The 15,869-nt window shown below is 36.6% G+C and overlaps 1 protein-coding gene across 15 annotated transcripts in view; it reads left to right on the top strand.

Moving 5' to 3' along the window:
• Nucleotides 1-15,869, top strand: part of PAM (peptidylglycine alpha-amidating monooxygenase) — a 274,509-nt gene that overhangs the window by 44,796 nt on the left and 213,844 nt on the right. For 13 of the 15 annotated variants that reach the window (XM_037011900.2, XM_037011915.2, XM_037011914.2 and 10 more), the window contains exon 2: nucleotides 4,798-4,906. The exons of the other annotated variants lie outside the window; for them this stretch is intronic. The gene's annotated coding sequence lies outside the window, so the exon portion shown is untranslated. The remainder of the gene's footprint in view (nucleotides 1-4,797; nucleotides 4,907-15,869) is intronic. 15 annotated transcript variants of the gene reach the window in all.

The raw sequence follows: 15,869 nt of genomic DNA, 5'->3' as shown, positions 1-15,869 counted from the left end.
TTTTCTTAATGGCAACCCTTTTGACAAACAAAGAAATCTTAGCTGCTCTGAGAGGAAAAACCAAATTTTAAAAATCATGGTGAAAGAGATAAGGAACATCTGTATTTCTGCCGCTGCCATCGGTGGTGTGGGGGCAGATCTGGTGACTGACCTTGATTCTTGATTGAAGTCACAAAAATATGCACAATTTGGCCTTTGTCCATAAACAAATAGCAATAGTCTCCAGTTAAAACAGGGATTCAATTTCCTTTGTTTTGGGTGTGGAAAAGGGAATTTCTTCCAACTTTATTATCAGAGGGTTTAGTAAAGTTTTTCCTGAAATATTTTAGAGTGTCCATTTTGAGAAGGGCATTTTTCTTGAATTTTTATTAAGTACGAATTATTTTGTTTAAATTATGCTTGAAGATGTAGAAGCCTGCAATATTGCGTTTAAAGGCAAAATGTCTTTTTATTAAATACCCAATGGCATCAACAAAACCCCCGGGATCTGAGGGTAGATTTTAATTAAGGCCCCTGGAAAGGACACCAGGCATTTACGCGGGAGCCAGTTTAGGATTTTTTACAAACAAGTTAGCATGGCTCAGAGCAACACCAGTGGCGCTGAAGCCTCTTGAGGTCATAGTCTGGGATCCCCGCTGACCTTTCATGAAGTGAGTTCCCAAGGGTGCCCTAGCTCTATGTTAGGAACCAGGTTCACAGGCGAAAAATCTAGGACTCTTACAGACGCATCCCTGCCTCTACATTCTAAGAATCTGATGTGGTGTCAAAATGTGTATTTCTCCATCAGATGGCATCTCAGAGCTCGGGCAGTGAGATCGGGTGCTTGGAATTCCACACAGCAGAAATCCGTCTTTTAAGTAAGGCAGGAAAAGTGAGCTTCCTAGTGTTTAAGTAGGAGTAATCTTTGCTCTTGAAAACTGGGTTACAATTCTGTTACCTCTTTATTTTTGTTTATTAAGCATACTCTAGTCACCAGATGAGATTAAAGAAAATAGTGAAAGATAAAGAAAGCATTTGTCTCTATTCCATCCTTTCATCCTTGTAAAAGCACAAGGATGTGCTTCCCTTCTTTGTTTTGTTTCCCTTGTTTGCCTGTCACATTTGGGCATTCTATAAAAAAGTTACCCTTGTTGAAACATAAGCCACCTGTGTCTGTATAACTATGAGCAAGTTAAAAAATGGCAATAGGCTATTGCCTACATTGTGAAGTTGTTATGAAGATTAAATGCATTAAGATATGTTAAGCACTTAGCTTAGTGCCTGGTTGTACAAAGTGCCAAATGTACAGTTATCTAATAATTGATAATAGAACCTATTATTGGAGCCATACATTTCATTGCCAAGTTTCAAAATGTTAAACAAGACAGAGCTGTGAATTCTTCACATGCAATGGCACAGGGGCTGCTGTTTAGCTTCTTCTGCATGAATACACTTGTGGAATTAATGATAGGAAAGGACTGTTGGGTCAGTCCGCAGAAGACTAAAGGATGATAAGAGAATAATATCCCAAGAACCACAGGAATCATAGTAAGTCTGTTACTTTTATTGGAAAAGGAGACAACAATAGCCATTGTGTTAAGCTAGTTGGTTATTTTATGTATTCTTTTCTTTCATAGTAGACTTGGTGCTTTCTTTATCGAAGGTGAATGATCTAAATTATATGATCATTATTAAATCATATTTTCATATTTTGAAATTAATTTCTGGCCTGGTGAGTGTATTTATTTCTTTTTGAGGCATCACATTTTTAAACATTTAGGTTAGAACCTCACCCATTTTACTTTGAGAATACTGTATGCAAAATAGTTTTGAAGGACATTTTATTTCCTAGTGTGTATTTTCAGCAGGTGGCTAATGGCTTTTGACCTGCTGTGGCAGCATACAGAACCAAATGTCAGACAGAATATTTTTTAAAAGCTCCATTTTCATCTTGCATAATGAAGCACAGTAATTCCTTTTGAGATTGTCTTGCATATTTTTTCAAGTAGTTATTGACAGAGATGTGTCAATTTGGTAGGAGAGAGAAAATTATAATGTTACAGCATTTAGGTTTTAAGAATATTTTAATATATTCAGATTGATAAATAAAAGTATTTTAATAATATCAGATCTAATATGTTTACATGTTGAAAACCATTTAAAGTATATGGTATCAGCCTTCTATCTTTCCCTTATCTTTGGGCTATTGTTATGAAAAGTCATACATTTTAATCCATTCACTCTTCTCCTTAGTAAGTTCCATTTTCTCTTGAAATTTATACAGTGTATTCCATGGCCTATTTTTCATACAACCTTGAAGACTTATACATAGTAAATATTAATAATCAATTTTTGTGTGGAAATACACCATAATATACAATGTATAGGTGAGAGAGATTGCTTAGAATTCTAAGATTATCAATTTTATATCACTGTCAATGTTAGTTTCAAATTAAGTATTGGCACAAGTTTTTATACAACCATGACCTTTGCAGTCATGTGCCACATAGTTTTTACATTGACGAACACTCCAATTTAAATTTAGTGAGTTTGAGATGAAGATGTGTATGCAGTTTGATTAATGCCCCAAGTACGTTGTGGAGTGGGTGACTGAGAAAATTACAATGTCAAGAGTTGTATTTCCTGTACTGAACATACTAGAGCTGGCATTTTGCAATTGAACTGCATGATGGGGGAGGAATATTGTTTGTGTGCCTCACATTTAAGCCTTGATATTTGAGTCTGAGTTCTAATTTTGTTTATTCCCTTAGGTAATTGATAGTTTCCAAGATGCAAAGAAAGTGTGTCATTGGATTATTTTTTAAGGGTTAAATTTGTATTGTAGATTCCTTTTTTAAATATAGGCACTAAAAATTCTCACACATCAAAGCAGCTTGTGATTCTCGCGTGTGGTTAGAGAGTTAATCATCTTTCAGTAATGCTTTGAAGTTAGCTTTTCTTCTTTTTTTTCTTAACCCAGCATGGGTTCATGAATAAAACGAACCATTCTGATAGGTATAGTGTTACTGCTTTTGCCTATGGCTCTTGCTAATAAAAATTGAGATTCTAGTTAGTTTGCTGGAATCAAATCAATGCAGTATATGGTATACTTATTTTCCTGTTATAAAGCCCTCTTTATAAAGATAATAGGTGGCAAGGAAAGCATAGGGGTGGAGGAAGGGCAAAGCAATTCAGGGTTAAATATTTTTTAGTTTTTCTGCTTATGTTGTGGTTAGTCTGAAAACCTGTACAATACTTTTCCTGCTCACTGCCCAGAATTCTAAAATTAAAATTCCTACTCCTTAGGACTAAATTCCTAAAAATTCCTATTCTTTAGTCCAAGTATATGAATCTGCTGTTGTGTATGAGGATGAGGTAACAATAACAACGACAATAACTTAATTTGCTAAAGTGCATGTGTGTGCTTTTAATTGCAACTGGATGAGAAGCCATCAGCTGAAGAATAGGGTAGGGATGAAGAACAGGAGGTGATTGCTAAATGTAGAGTTCTGACAGTTGCTAAAATTAAGTCCTCTTGCTAACAAGATTACTTAATCACTAAACCAAATAGGATTTGGCATTTTAACAAATAGGATGTTTTCCATTAACATCAAAACAGGAAAAAAATTGTGCTTATATGCTTCCTTCAGAATTCTACATGTGAATTTAGAAGCCAGAGAATATGCGAGAGCTAGAATGATGATTGTATAAGACATTCCATACTAAAGCCAGCTGTACTAGGCTCAGCTGGAAACACCCTTAAAAGTGCAGTTAGGGGAATACAAATAAGGAGCTTATTTAGCACATTTACATATGTACATCACAGTGGGTAGGAGCATAGTCTCAAGATTTAGCAAGCCAAGATTTGGTTCTCAGTTTGGGCAAATAAATTATTCTTTCTGAACCTCATATTTCTTTTTTTAAATTTTATTTCGGTATCATTAATATACAATTACAAGAGCAACATTGTGGTTACTAGATTCCAATATCAAGTTCCCACCACATACCCCATTACAATCACTGTCCATCAGCATAGATCAGATTTCTTACTTGTAAAATAGGGATAGTAATGTTATCTAATTTTTATTATTGTTATGAGAAATAAGTTCCAAAATTAAAAAATTTAAAACTTATGTGAACAAAAACTGCCAATTCCAGAGACTTGGAAATCTACCATTTATATATTTTGCATATAATGAAACGCATTGTTTACACAGGCTTACACTTGGCCTCAGAATCCTGCTCAAGGCAGAATGCTGGCAAGTTCCTTCTATTTTGCAGAAACTGTCAGTCAGTTCATACCTGTCTGCTCTCCTCGTTCTATTTTGCTGACAGTCTCCCTAATGCAAATAACCACTTTCAGTTGCTTGGAAAAGTGGGAATGGAGAGATTCATTATCCATAATCAGTATGCTCAGGCACAGTGCTGGGTGCTTTGTGCTGTATGAGTGAGCCCCAAATTTACAGTTTCAGCTCTGTCTTCTACTCCAAGCTCCATTCATGTGTTCATTTATTACTTGGCTTCTTTATGTAGTTGTCTCATAGGTGCTTTAACATTTTGCTCACAGCCTGTCTTAGGGCCTTGATTCTTGCTGATCTTGCCTGGAAGTCTCTGTCCATTTATTTTATGCATCTTGCTCCTTCTTATTCAAATGTCATTTCTTTTGAGACTGAGGTTTCTCTCTGACAACTGTATCTAAGTCTTCCTCCCATCTAGTGAGTTTCTTACCTCATCATCCTATGATAGTTTTCTTCAGAGCCCTTTTCCATGTATATAAAATAGTTATTTATTTTTTTGTTGTTTTGTCTCCCAACCCAGAAAGCAAGGTCCCTGTAAGCAGTGGCATTATCTGGCTTGTTCAACACTATTCCCAGTGCCTAAAGCTGTGCCTGGCTTGCAGAAGAGTGTTTCTCAACAACCTCCAGAGGTATGATTATTCTTTCCTTAACGTTATAGGTGACAAAAGTGAGGCCGAGGGAGGTTCAGTAGCTTGCCCAAAGTCACAGGGATTGGAGGTGGCTGTGCTGGGATTTAGACCCAGTATTGTACTCTGAAAACCTGTACAGCATTGCCTCTCTTTCCACGATTGTACGTCAAGGATATTGATGGGGGAGGGGGCTGCGTGGAGTTCTTGGAACTTCCTTTGAGTCCTTGGGCAGGCAGTTCTTGTTTCTACAGCGTTGTCAGACAAAAGCTGGTCCTGATCATTTTATACTCTAGTATCCTTGGCTTATCTTCTCTTCCCTTTTCCTTTTCGACTCAGTGCCCAAGACACGCATGATTAATATTTTACAAGAGTGCATTCAATCCCTTATTGCTTGGGAAAAACAAGAAACACTGCATTTTAAGGAAGCTCCCAAAGGGTTAGAATCCATGGTTTTGAACTGAGATGGAATTTTCCACCTGGCTTAGTTCTTCCTTTTTATGTACAGGCTGTTTGCTGAGCATCTATTACTTGGCAATGGCATTTATTGCAGCAATAGCTTTCTTTTTGTGAGTTTGTGTTAATAACGCAGATAATGCTTTGGCTGTATTTGGCCCAGGGTAGTTCCACCTCCTTGCCTTTCCACACCATCCTCCATCCACCATGCAAAAACGTCGTGCTAAAAATGGGCTATTTATGTTGTTTCAGCCAGATATACTGTAGAATAAAACAGGCGGTCTTGTAATGTATATCATTAAAATGTATGAATATGTTTTAGCTTTTGGGGAAAATGAAAAAAGAAAACAAAACCAGGGGTTAGGTTAAAGTGGGATAATCCACTGCATAGTAAGGCACACCTAGCAGATTATAAAGGGTGAAGTTATTGGTACTTTTTACTCTGGGACATTTGGTTTGTGTTTCTGCATTCGACCTTTTAGAAGCTATTGACATTATCTGGGAACTGCTGGTAAACCTGCCTTAATCAGTGAAACAGAAGGAATCTTAGCATTGTGGAACTGACCGGTTGATTAATTTAAATCCAAACACACACAGTCCTGCCTGGATGCCCTTTGCAAGACCCTTGCACAAAAGGATTCATTCAGAAGCATTATAACCCACATCCTGCTGTCAGACCCTTTCAGCTCAGCTGGTCTTCTTAGGCTGCAGGCAGCATTTTAACCCCTCTTATGCTTCCTTTTATTTCATGAAAACAAAATCTATGCTGAGAGTCATACAAATGCTCTCCATTTTCCTTGATGTTATTTGTATTCTAGGGAAAAGGTATTTTAAAGTTCCACTCATTGAGAAACTGAACTGGGAACTTATCTTAAACTGGCTTCTTTAGAAAAAGTATTTTAGAACTTAATCCAATGCTTCCTCTGGGAATTATAATCAAAATTTTAATTGTGACATGTTGAAATAAGTTTTGGTATTAGGATAAGCTATCATCTCTAATTCCTTTAACTTTTTGGATTCAAAACACTGGAGACTTTAAAAACTGTTTAGTTTTGGGAAAACATTAATTGACTCTTTGGTGAGTTTAGAGGTAATATAAGGATTTTGTCCTGGGTCTTTAAATGAAAGCAAATTTTAAATTCTTTTATGATAAAACTGAATAATTTCAGCCTATTACAAGGGCTGAGAAAAGCACACACACATTAGGTATGCTGCTGGCTTTGGTTGCAGAAGAAAGCAGGTATTTCTAGGAGAGAAATGAAAAAGTTGCTGTAGAAGGCTTCATAGCACGGAGAGTGTTAGCCTGGAAAAGACCAACACCCTCATTTTAAACAGCAAAAAAACTAAGGCCCCCCACTTGATTATTCCAGCTTTTGAAGGCCCTTACTTGGCCTATTTCTGCTTCCTCATCACCCAATCACAATACTTTCAGAAAACAAAGGAAGCCTTTCAGAGATGGTGGTATAATGTGCTTCTCTGTGGTTTTGTTCACTGCTATTAATGTTAATAACTACTATTTATTGAGTGCTTGTGATGTGCCACGACTTTGTGCAGTATCTCTGTGTTCATAACTACAGTGTGAGGTAGTACTATTCTCTTTTTGAAAATGAGGTACTAACGTTTAGAAAAGTCAGAGACTTGCCCATATTATCAGTTACTTTGAGAAAGTAGGATGGAGCAGAGGAAGCAGCCTCTCTAGGATGGCAGCTTGATACAGGGAAGAGAAATGGGCAGTAAGAGGTGGTCTTTCCAAGTCTTATAAGTTGACTTGAGAATATTACGGTGATGTGACAAGGCTGTGAGTCATTGGTAAGGAAGAAAAATTAAGGCCATTTGGCTTTCATTCTTCAGAAGCAGTGGATGTGCTGTGAGGGAATTTGAGGGCACTTGCTTTCTGGCTGCCATGAGGAGCAGTAGATGTCCAGGTGAGGAACATATTGGGGAATCAGGGGGCCTAGAAGCTCTATGACACAGGAGAAATCACAGCAGCATTATGACCTCTTTTTATCTTCATTTCTAAAATGAAATTCCAATTTCTAATTTACCCTACTACAGTAGATTGTTTTAAAGGTTAAGTGCAATAATTTAATCTTAAACACTTTGGAAAAAAAGAAAAATATTAGGACTTGATACATTTTTTGTTCATTTATTCAATAAGCATTTATTGAGTAAATGCCAAATGCAAGGCATGGTGCTATATAGAGAATGAAAGGCTTTGTCTCTACCTTTTAGAAGACTAAAGGGAGTAGGGAAACGAGATACATGATAATAGCTATGCAATAGACTATTTGAAAGGCGGTTAGTATGGTAGAGAACACTGGAGTATCTGCGGAGCTCATTCCTGAGGGAAGAGATAGGTCTGGGAGGACTGGTAGGGTTTGAGTTGGTAGGGAGTCTGGAGACCATAGCGTTATGGTATGTCTGATAGAGAGGACCGAGCCATAGGAGCAGCTGTGGGACTGGAGCAAAGAGGAGAGAGATCAGTGACATTTGGTCACTGACTGGACTTAAGGGTGATTGGGAGTTAGAACCCCTTTTGCCACTGGAAGTTCTTGTGACACGTTTTCATTGATTCTGTATAAATTTGTTTTAATTAACAAATTTAAACCCAAATGCAAATACGATCCCATATGCCTCTTGCACTTTTCAGTACTGGAATTAGGAAAAGTCAAGACCTGAGGAGCTGAGACTGCAGCTCATCTGGGCTAGGGAAAACCCCAACAAACATGATGAGGCACAGCTAGTTTAGGATGAAGGGTGTTGTGCCTCATCATCAGGAAATGATTTGGGGGAGGAGGCAGGCTGGCCACTGTAGCTTACTACACTGTAATCAAGGATTCAGAAATCCTGGCCAAATACCCAACGGAAGTGGCACTTGTCAACATAAATGCACACTAGTGTAAGAAACAAGTTAAGCCCAGGGCCTTGTTGAACTCCAACTTCCATTTGAAGATTAAGGTAGTTGGGTGGGAGTTAGATGAGATTTATAATACTTTGATTGGGGTGATTGGGAAATATGCTATGTCTTTTTTTCTTGTGAAAAAAGATTTCTTTTTTTCTTTCAGTTTGAGAAATTATAATATTGTTTGGGTGTCTGTGAACTTTGGGATCCACTGGAAAATAAGTGGATTTTATGAAGTATAGGACAAATGAATGGGGTATCCAGTTATCCAGCAAGAATAGGTCAGAGCTTGGTGGAGCCAGTGCCATTACTAGGAGTATTTTGTCCCTGCTTCTGACTCTGCTGTGAGTGGCCTCATGTGGGTGTGGACTTCACAGGGCCTCTTGGCACTCTCCTTGGGAATTCAAGGAAATGAGGTAGTGATTTTTTGTATGACGTTACCAATTTAAGAAAGAGTTTATTAACTTCTGTAGGAAGGCAGTGAGATTGCAATGATCAAAACATTTAATGGAGTGGCAAGAGAAAAAAGAACAGTGATGAAAATAAAACATGTTGAGCTGTTTTTGTAGATGAAGAGGAGAATAAGAACTAAATGAAGCCTGGAATTAGGGAGTGGAGGTGGGGGAAATTAGGCTCCTGTTCTCTAGAGCAGGCATCTTTAACAGGACACATACTCTGGCCACCCGGGACCATTTGTCTCACTGACTCTTGATTTCTATTCACACTGGTGGTCTTTCTTAGTTCCTTCAGCCTTTTGTAGTGGGCAGAGACCTCTTGGTTTGGTCCTATTTTTGGACAGGCTCTTTTAAAACTGTACCTTTAAAAAAATCTAACAAACTAGTTTTACTGTTGGACCACTCTTATGAACATTAGATCCTTGGAAAAGTCAATACACCTGCTTCTGTTTGGTGTATGTGTTGTCTAGATAACCTTTATTTGCTTTTCCCATCCTAATTCTGTTCAGACAGGTGGATCATCTCCATTTCAAGGTTTGCAACAACCTTGAAATGTCTGGATAGTTAGTTAGGACCTAGTCTACTGAAACTGTTAATGGCCTCTGAGAGCAAGTAAATCAGAATTGCAAGTTCAGGACACAGAATAATTTCCAATTTTAAATTACAGTAATAGTTCTTCTCCATGGTTAAAAAAACTTATAAAAATGTAAAAATTGGAGCACTCTCATTCTGTAATTGGATTTATATCCTCTAGACATTTTTCAATGCATATTCACATAAACAAATACATTTATTTTAAAATTGAAATAGTATACAGTCTACCAATATATACATGCATATTTATAAACACTTTTTCTCCCATATCAAGGTAAACTGCATATATTTATATATACTATTTTCATTTGTGAAAGGAGAGGAGTAATTCTGTTTTGTTGGAAAGGTTTTTTATCTTACCCAAATTAAGGAAAACTGAATTACTGTGTTTTGTGTGAGGGCTGACTTCACTAATCTTCCTTCAGAATTCTCCCTAACCTCTACAGCAGTGAAAATCCAATTTGTCCCTTAGGTTAAAATTTCCTACATTTTTACAGATTGTAAATCGATGCTCTTATATTCTATTTTACTATTTTTGTAAGCTATATTAATGCTATACATTTGTACGCTGTTTACTCACAAGGGAAACATTAAAAGGCAGTCTTAGCTTCATCTAAATTGAAATAGAGATAATAATAGTCACTTTGAAATAGCTTAGATCTAAGTACACAGTACAGAATGACAACCATAATTTTTTATTGTGTTATGAATATCTTAAAGAGGATCTGCCAAGTTACTTGCTTATCTTTACAATTACAGTATATGCAGTAGAAAAATTAGACCAGGGTATTGTTTAAAAACATGTCAATCCAATATTCATGGAGAAGAAAACAGTTTTTATAGTGCAGATGACAAATTATATACTTATTAAAGCGTTGCATCTGATCAAATAAGCATGATGTATCATTATAGACTCAGTTTGATGTTGAAACATTGTTATTTTAAGCAATTACTTTAAACCTGGTATTTTTAAGGGGGTTGTATTCCTATGTGGGTGACAGATGCAGAGGAGGACAAACAGTTCAAACAGGAGGTTTTGAATTATGTGTAGTTTGGGGGGCATTAGAAATAGAAGTAATTCTGCCTGTGATAGAGGAGACTAAGATTGGGCAGCAGTAAGACAACAGATTTTTCCAGATTTTATCTGGGTGCCATAATTAGGCATTACCCTGGAGGTGTTTTCTGGGCAAGTGATGTATTGGCAAGGTTTTCCTGGAGCATGGAGATAAATAGAACAGGCAGCTGCTGCCTCCTGGGGAAGTAAATAGAGAGAATCAGCGTCATTGTTACCAGTATGCTGACCTCTGAAGGCACAGATGTGAGCTTTCTTTTCAAAGGGAATCAAGTATTCACTATCAAGGAAAATAATATTTGTAATGTAATAATATTAATGCTTGTTAAATGAGAAAACCACCCATGAATACTTATACTGTTGCTACCTGGGAGCATTATTTATTGACCTGTGACTGTCAGAGCTTCAGCTGTGAGAGGAATATTGCTAATGGAATCATGTAATGACATTTGCCATTAAAAAGTCACATCATGATGAATGCATTCAGAATTCATTGAGTCCCCTTGCTTTGTGTCACACTCGCCGCTTCGGTGACAACCTTCATTTCCTACTTAGCAAATCCAAGCCTGGTAGCTTGAGCCCCGGGAAGTTGTTAAAGCAATTAAAGGCTTCTGTCTCCCAGCACATTGCTTGGTTACCATAGTATCCTCTGCCTCCAAGTCTCTCCTGATGATGTCAGTATGCATACAGGGGTTGTTCAGAGCATCTACGTGGGGATGACTCACCCCACAGTAAAGCCCCTCTCCCGTTGCTCTGTTTCCAGGGCGATTTCAGACATCCTAGAAAAAGGAGGGTAAGTGCCCTGTTTTACATATCAGAGAATTACTGAATGCTTCTATTACTCTGCTTCAGGTGTATGAATGGTTCTTCTTTCTAAGATTTACTACTGACTGAAATCAAAGCATATGGGGAGCATTTCAGCCAGTTACCTAGAACAGACTTAACAGCCTGTACTTAAAGTGTGTGTGTGTGTGAGCACACGCTCACATGTGGGATAGGCTTATAAAAATAACAGAGTGTACAATGTAATGTCTGCTATCCTGGTAAGCAGCAACAGCAAACAATAAAGCTTTTTATTTCAAATTATTTGAAATGCATAAATTCCTTGAATATTTTGATAGGTGGCATAGGGTAAATGGGGCTATTTTTTAAGTGTGTAAATTACATAGTTTTTCTTGATATTTGATATATTTTATCCAGTTTAAACGATTATTTAAAAATACTAACATTTGAAAGGTCAAAGATATAATGGGAAGATATTAGAAAGAAGGGCCAAGGTACGTTGAGAATTTGCATGTTTGAGAAGTTAAAACTTACTCTGTAGGACAAAGATTTAGTTACAAAGAAGAGTATAAAGTTTAAAGTATATTGATAAACATCATTTCATGCCTAATTCATAGTCTTAATGCTTTTCAGTTTCTTACAATTTTATGGTAAAAATACTGCTGCTATTGTAATGAAAGTTTTTCTTTAGTATGTATCCATGCTTCTAAAGGAGAAGCCAGTTGTGTTTAGCTTTATGCAAAAAACAGCAACTTTAGAACCATTTACAATATTCAAATAGAAGAGCTATTAACAAATGCTTACCTTAAAAAAGTTAGTTTTCTGTTTCAGTTTTTCTGTTACAGTATGCCTCTTCAATAAGCAATAAATGATGAGGCACACAAGACAGGTCTCATCATACCAGCCTACTTCTGAATCTCTCCATTCTGACAGTCACGCATTTATTTCCTCTTTTTGACTCCCAATCGACTATTTCAGTGTATCTGTGAAGAAGGTGATACTCTCTTTAAATGGAAGTAGTAGGTGAAGGCAGTTTCTAATTAATTACTGGATACCTTTACAAGAGGGAAAAAGAACAAGAGTGGAGTGGATTGGGGTAGGGAACTGGTAGGGATGGAATGTAGCTGAACCTTTATTCTGTGTGGAGGTAGACAGCTTTTTTGAGAGAGGAGTAAATGCTTTAGACTGTCCATTACTATAGAGATGTTGATTGAAATCTGCATTTTGTGTGTTTGTATTTTGGGAGTCTTCTGGAATATATCCTCCTTTGTTTTTGTGTGATGGTATGTTAGTGGACAGATGATAGATACTCTTCATTCATTTGTCTATAATCAGTAAGAAATATAGTTGTGAGAGAGTGTAAAAAAGGTTAAAATTTTTAAATTTGGTTACTTGCAGGTGAGGGATATCAGTCTTATCTTAAAATACTTATTTGTGAATTCCTTTCTACCCTGAAAACATGCTACAATACTTTGACTTTTAATTTTTGTACTATTTTGAATACTTAATCCTGTTTAGGTGTTTGAAAATTTGGTAGTTAATTACTATCAAAAATATTCCTGAAAAGTAGAGAGATACTATAATACTACCTAATTTATAGTGTGGTTAAATATTAAAGAAATTAGCTCATTATAAGTTGTTTCCATACCTTCTTATTGAAACACTTTCAAAATGCTTGTGTTGGAAAGAAAACTATTATATCATATGCTATGTTACATTAGGCTTTTGCTCTTTTTTGTATTAATATTTTGGGTGATATAATTTCATCTGTTGAGTAGCTAACCCTTTGTAATAAAAAATGTTTCTTCAGTTTTGAGCCCTTAAGATGAAATATTCTCCTGCTGACTTAACTGATACAGACAGCAGTTTATTTAGAGTGCACTGTAAAGATTACAGTTTTCATCATCTTTGAGTCAAGAAGTTGTTCCAAGCTGTTTTAAGCAGGGTGATTTAAAAAATCAGTGTAGGAGAGTTTTTATTTCATTTCATTTTTATGTCATAATAAGAATGTTTAAGGATTCCTAAACTTGTTCTTGCTGAAGTACAGAAATGGCAGGTCTAGCATGAGATAATGAAATGTAGCAGAGAAAGGATCACTTTGGTTCTCCCCAGAAAGATAAGTTAAATCAGTATCCAGAGGAATTAGAGGAAGTTGTATGGAAAACATGGACCTAGAAATAAACATTTTGTTCAATTAGAGGAGAGAAACTCAAGTTGTGAGGGATTGGTTAAATGCTTTGCCTAATTTTCTATGTTTATGGCAGAGCCAGAGCTGGAATCTAGAAGCCCACACTTCAGAGGCTGATTTTAATTTTCTTGGAGCACACTCCCTAGTTGGAGTGGAGCACCTTCTTCTAGTTGACTTTTTAATTTACTTTTCTCCTACGAAAGGAGTGATTGAAACATATAATAACCAGGAAGATGAATTAGTTTCTTTTGTTGCTGTAATACATTACTGCAAACTTGGTGGCTTGAAGAATACAAATGTATTACTTATAGCTCTGGGGTTAGAAGTCTGACACATGCTTCAAAGGACTGTAAAGTCAAGGTGTCAGGAAGGCTACGTTTCTTTCTGGAGGCTCTGGGGGAGTATCCATTTCCCTGTCTTTTCCAACTTGTACCGCCTGCCTGTATTCCTTAGTTCACAGTCACCTCATTTCTCTTCACAGCTAGCAAGTGCAGTTGGAATCCTCATGCAGCCATCTCTCTGGTTCTCCACACCTGGTAAAGGTTCTCTGCTTTCCCAGGACTCATGTGATTACATTGGGCCAATCTGTATAGCCCAGGATAGTACCCCCATTTTAAGGTTCTTAATTTTAATCACATCCACAAAGTCCTTTCTGTCATGTAAAATAACATATTCATAGGTTTTAGGGATCAGGACACGAATGTCTTTGGGGATCATTATTTTGCCCACTACAGAAAGAGTACAAAAAAGCATGGCTGATTTTATCAACATTAAATTTACAAATCAGATACTTTTACTGACATCTATAAGTTAAATTGGTAATTGCCAACAGAGACCATGAAATTTTGACCTAATTTGGTAGATGCAATCATCCCTAAGGATATTAAAATGCCTCAAGATAATTAGTGAGGGAAAATCAGATTAGAAAGAAATGTTTCACCAATTCAAACGTTCAAAACTGAGGTACAGATGTGAACCTTATAATGTGGCACTATTCTAAGTTTAATATTTTTAGTGACAGGCTCACATCAGATGAAGTTAATTAAACAAAGCTGATTTGGGATTCTGGGAATTCCATTAGTTAACTCCTATGTGAATGAGCCTGGGTTTCTTTAGAAACTGAAGGGCAATGGCTGGGCCACGAGAGACCCCCATGTGAGATCTGCTAACCTGGAGTTTTGAATAACACTATCGTTTATTGATCTGGCATTAAGCCACATGAGTCAAAAGACCCAGCCACTGCATCTGGCAGGTATGCCCTACATGATTTCCTAGGAAAGACACAATGTATTACCATCATCAATAACGCTAGACTTGAGGCCAACAGCTGCAAAAATAGTTTCTTTTATTGTTCACATCCTGTTTATCATAAATTGAGCCAACTCATGATACATGGGTCCATCCATACTAAGCATAAGATAATTTATGTCTAATAATAGTTTTTAAACCTTCTCTCCTAAACACTAGTGGTGAAAGATGCAGAGGAGAAGCAACTCTGACCTATTACTTTGGACAGAAAGCTGAAAATTACTTTTTGCTGTGCTTCTCTCAAGGAAAAGAAATGGAAAGAAAACTGACTGTTATTCCACTCATGTTTCTTTTTATTTTTGGGATCATTTTCTGGAGGAAAACAGAATAGTACCTTAGGACCCTTGCTTAGAAGACAACGGCTTGTGGAAGGCACACTTCTTTGTAAGAAGTAATTGTTTTGACATTGATTCTTTTTGGTCCTAGTGGAGTACACAACCTTAGGATTCTGTATAAAAGTGAAATCTGATTTTATGCCATCATGGGATGTATTTGTAAAGTAAAAATACCATCATTAAAAGAAAGATGCTGTTTGACAATGAAATTAAAAATTAAAATCAGCTAGTCACACAGTTGGATAAACAAAAATATAGCTGTACATTTATAGAAAATATCTCTATAAATAAAAATATATATTTAATTGAAATTTTCACTTTATGCACATATCAGACTCACTTCAATGTTCTAACAATAGTATATACCATTTCAAGGGCTAATATAAATAAATAAAACCTTTAAATGTTTAAAAAAATGTATACAGAATATTCAATTTAATACCAAATTTCCCCGGCTATGGTGAATTAGAGTGAGTAGAGATTACATCTCTATTTTCTTTAAAAAAAGAGAAATCTTCACACAGCAGTTGCCTTCTCTGTGATAGAAGAGACTGTTTAATCTTTAAATCATTTTGAACTGGCTCAGTTGCTTTACTGATCCTTTAACTTTGTTAAATATTATCCTGAAAGCTTATCTTTGAGAGAAATCAGAGATAAAGGAACTAATAGAGATAAGAGTTTTGAGGTTGTGAAGTTGGTCAGTAGGTGTTGGATAAGATGGAAGAAGACTTCAAAATCAAGAACTTCAAAGACTGTTGTCTTGCCAGTGGGTTTCTGCCCCGGGCAAGTTTGCTATGGATTCAATATGACCAAAGAAAATGACAGCAAACGTTCTTTGGGGTGAAAGGGTTTGTCACCCGGCTTGTTCTCCCC

The sequence above is a fragment of the Manis javanica genome, chromosome 1, assembly GCF_040802235.1.
Source record: "Manis javanica isolate MJ-LG chromosome 1, MJ_LKY, whole genome shotgun sequence".
NCBI classification, from domain to species: Eukaryota; Metazoa; Chordata; class Mammalia; order Pholidota; family Manidae; genus Manis; species Manis javanica.
The sequence above is the reverse complement of the archived record's forward strand: the minus strand, read 5'-3'. Positions and strand labels throughout refer to the sequence as shown.